Raw genomic sequence first — 5,000 nt, 5'->3', positions numbered from 1 at the left:
AGAAAGGATAATACACAAGCAGTTTTAAGCTTAAAAGATACGAAGAGAGATATGTTACCTGGAATGAACGTAGTCCTCGGATGATAAAGAGAAAATTTGAAAATTTGTTGAATGTGGAGGACAGAATAAATGCAAAGCTGATTGGTGTTAAGCAGAAATGCTTTGTGTAAGCTTGCGAATGCCTATGTGTGTGTGCCAACTGAGGATTTGAGGACGACAATTAAGAAGTTAAAGGAAAGACGAAGCAATAATAATGGGATTAAAAGGAATAAGTAGCACAACGGTGGTGATAGTGATTGGGTGGATGTGTTTGGATCAGGGACAGGTTTTGCAGCAATGGATGATAAGTATTTTACAAGTCGGTGAAGATATACTAATTGTTAATGTGTATATCTTTTCTTCAGCTCTGAATGAAAATTTCTTAAGAAATAAACAATAATTGCCCATATGCTGTTGTTTATCTATTCTTAAACAGATAACTAATACAGCCATTGCAGTAATGATGATGTTTAAGTAATCTGATAATTAGAGTATATATTGGGTTTTTGCTAAAGCATTCTTGCTTTTGCCAAATAGTGAATATACGACCTTTCCGCTGTTCAAAGCAGCCAGGCTTTTACATTGCTTGTAAAATTGCTTTAACACATTCAAATTGCAGGATACTGCTTTTTTGTATTCATTTTCTCAATAAATGTTTTGATGAGTAAAAAACATATCAGTATTGTTGATAACGAAGCGAGTTGGCGAGTCAAGATTTTATTTAGAAACTGTTGTGGCAGAAACTTTAAAGTAAATGGAAACAGTTTTATTTGCCTTGCAAAGACCTCTAAAAGGTTCACATAGACAGGACAGAGTAGGAATGTGGAAGATGCCAAAGTATATAAGTTACGGATTCGACTTGGAACCGTGACGATTGACATGAGGCGGAAGAGTGCCTGGCATGTTCGGTGCAAATGTTGCTGTGAGACAAGGTTGTGTTAGGTCTACACGACTCCGCAACATTATTGTGGGTCAGTTGATGACAAACGCCTGAAAAAGGAGAGTGCAAAGTTGTGAAAGAATATGAGTCGGGGAATGAGTAGTGAAATGGCTGATCTTTGCAGATGATACAGTGCTGAATGGAGGGTCAAAGACAAACTACAGAATCTAGTAAATGAGTTGTAAAGCGTTTGAAAAAATATATTATTTGAAGCAAAACTATTTTTAGATGGTGGGAGGAACCCTGGAAACTGGAGTAATATACTGTACTACAGAAGAGGACGAATGGAAGCAGTTGACTCATGTTGACATTTATGGTATATGCAATGGATGTTGGGAGGCCACGACGAAATCTGTCACACAATAGGAGTGTGCAAAAGATTAAAAAGATATTTCCGTTGACCGTGGAAGCGAATGCTGGAATTTATAAATGAACCGTTAAGCCACCTGTAATCTTTAAAAGAAAGTTGGAATGCTAAATGTGAAATATGGAAAAAGGTTGAAAACGTGAGATGATCTATTTGCGAAACATATTTGGTGACCATGGGAAGCAATTAATGATGAAATCTAACAAATGGGCTTTATTTTCGTTACTTTATTCAGAAGGAATAGAATTGCGCCACATCCAGTTTTATTTCCACCCTTACCGGGCAAACGTTACTGTCCAGTACAAGACAGATGTCCGCTTTACCAGTGGCACTCGGCAGAAACCAATTGGTGCCACTGAGACTGTGTCATTTATGACACCGCCCTCAAGATACATCAGCTTATCACCCTTGCAATATCCCGTCTTAATATCCAAGAACTCAGTCATTACCATGGGAGTATTACCGTTATTGCTCTTATCGCCTTTACTTTAATTTGCACCGCATTTTACATTTGCCTCTGCATCATTATTGAAGGCAACTGGACTTTTGTTTGAACTACGTACCTCTACACCAACTATACCAGGTTCCAGTAGCCTAACCATTTTCTATAGTTATCTCATTATTAAACATCATTATTTCTTTTACTTTCGTTTTCAGCATCATTGACTTTTGGGTATTATTATTATTCACCTCAGATATCGTCGCGTAACCCCATGGTTTTTGCAAATAAGCAAATTAAGTATCTAAAATTTAACAGTATTTATTTACATTAGATTTGTACTCGCAAAAATCTGTAAATGTTGCTTTATCCCCTCTTGGAGCAACTTATATCCAACGTATAACTTCAGTTTATTTCTGTATCGCTTCGTAATTTTGTTTCTTTTATTTCAGATTGACTCATAACCATTCTAAGACCAATATGTCCATACACCCCATGATCTAGAATCTTCATTAATTCACGAGATATTTCTGATCAATTTTCTGAACTGTGATTTTTCATGAGGAAAAAATGTCAAAAACGTTATTCTTCCTCTTTTCTATCCCTTGCGACTTCAAAGGTCTTTTTGGGCGCTTGAGCAAATCAAACTTGTAGTCAGGTACGGTTAGATGGATTTCCCTTTCTTTAACTACTAGGAATTGTATTCATTTGTCACCCTGCACTGTAGTGTAACTAAAATTTCACATGATTAGATTTTCCATTTAGATAAAAAACGGATTACAAGAAGCAATAGATATAGTATTGCCATTGTGGTTGTTAAGAATATATAATAACAGATAATGTAAAATTCCCCACGCAGGGAACATTTCACTTTTCAGTATGAGGGACATTTAGAGAATCTTCCAAGATTTTTGGCTTTCTTTAATTCTTTTCATTTCCAACTTCACTAGGTCATAAAGCCTTCCCCACGATGAAATATTGGACCACATTAAATCTTCTTAAGACGGAGACGAAAATTTTGGAGAAGATTCTTTCGAAAAACAAGTGTCAAGTTGCGGAAGGCCCTTTCAGACTCGGGAAGTAACTTGAAAAAGAGGGCGCTCCGAAAGCTCTCCTTAAAACGATGAAAAGACTGAGTGGGCTTGCCTATTGAATCGTTATACTCTCTCTCTCTCTCTCACGATGAAATTTTATACTCACGCATATATATATATATATATATATATATATATATATATATATATATATATATATATATATATATATGAGTGTGTGTGTGTATTATTAAATGAAAATAATTATATTACTGATTTGTGTGCATATGTTTATGAAGTTCTTCTTAGTTATAAATAATATGCGTCTTTGTCTTCTGTTTTATGTTTTTTTTCTCAAGTAGGTTTTTTTTTTTTCTCTCTCTCTCTTTGCAAGCGTTGTGTTTGAGACTTAACAATAATAAGTCAAGGTTTATAGGTGGATATGCTTTTTTCTTTACTTTTTCGTGTATATGATATTATGTGCTGATGTAATGTGTACTTGATGTTTGTATTATTTTTGTCATTATGGGCCTTGTACTTACAGAAAAAAGAAGAGATAGCTATCTACTCTGTATTTTTTTGTATTGTATCTTTTTGGGACAAGTTTGTACTTATATTTTGTATATCTTGTCAATAAAAAAAAATAACTAACTAATATAATGAACCTTACTTTATATGCACAGTATAGTCATGTTCATTTCCGTTTACTAATCAAAATGTAGCGTCTGCTCATGAGCGTGGGTTTTTATTTTGTTTGTATATGGACTTAGAACGAGAGAAAGAAGAAGAAGAAGAAGAAGAGAGAGAGAGTGGTCCGAGTATGTTACATAGTTTCCCATCCACAACAGAAAGGCAAACATCACATGTTTCCGAAATTTTGTCCGCGAGCTTCCCTGCAAAATTTATGGCATCGTTTTCTTAGTTTAACCTTCGCTTTGGTTCTCACGGTTTCCTTTCTTATTGGCCAGCAACTTCTGTGAGGTTTTATCTGAGCTGGCCAACGCTTCTCCCATATATTCTTATTTATTCGCCACCTTTTTCGTCATTAGTTATTGATATCCGCTATTTTGTGATACCAATATATTTCTTAGACAGTATAAGAGTATTCTTCCTTTATATCTACAATTTGCTTGTTACGTATTAGAATCTAACTTGAATAGAGGTACTTCAAAATATTTGTGGTATATGTGGCACAGAATAAAGAATCAACAACTCTTTCATATTAACCTACAATTTAGTATCACTCACAATTTCAAATGACTTCTGCTCTCTTACAAAAACAATTAAATGAATTTAAAGACCATGAAGAACAGTCACTTTTGTTAATGATGAGGACGCAGTGTTACCATGCGAAAACACTACAGGCGGATGGACAGATAAAAAAAAAAAAAAGTATAGCTAGTTTCCTCTCTTCGTAGATTGGCTTCTCAACCAAATCTATGTTATTATGTTACCCGCAGTGGTCTTAATTATATTGTCACGTACAGTCTTTTTGTAGATGGAATCTGGTCCTCAGTAACTTCAATGGTTACACTAAAATAAATTTGATATTCTACCGAGGAATGGCATGTTATTCGTGGGGATGAGATTAAAAAAAACATTTTTTAGCTTTAGGACTAAAACTATCTACTTTGAAGATTGTCATGTATATATTTATGATTCCTTTGCAAAATAAAGGGCATGTGCAGGAATTACTAATTGACCAAAAAGATCGCAAGTAACCGGAGACGTTTTTAATTTTCATAGTAAAAGAGATCAGAAATCTTTATGAATAGACTAGGCTGCGAAGATATTGAATTAGATAGCAAATAGAAAAGTACCATTAGCAAGGGAGTCACTCACAAAAAGCATAGTCGGATAACGAAAGAGGAAAAAGGTGACATGTAAAAGGACAATTTTTTTTTAGTAACATTCCCAACTTGAGGATTTTCATGCAAACTTTCATTGTTCCATTTGTGTACATTTGATTAAATTAGTATAAGTATCCTTAACTACTAAAAACATACTAATATAAGAGTTACCACTGTTGTTCTTTTGTAAATTGTCGTGAGCGTTATGAAACGATACATTTGATTATTCTTATCAAAGACTTTGATAATCTTATATATGCGTTAGAAGGAAATTATTTGTTGTCTTATTATCAAAATCTACATTGCAGCAAGGGCGAAATCAATATAAAAA

Source organism: Macrobrachium nipponense, chromosome 5, assembly GCF_015104395.2.
Source record: "Macrobrachium nipponense isolate FS-2020 chromosome 5, ASM1510439v2, whole genome shotgun sequence".
Taxonomy (NCBI): domain Eukaryota; kingdom Metazoa; phylum Arthropoda; class Malacostraca; order Decapoda; family Palaemonidae; genus Macrobrachium; species Macrobrachium nipponense.
The sequence above is the reverse complement of the archived record's forward strand: the minus strand, read 5'-3'. Positions refer to the sequence as shown.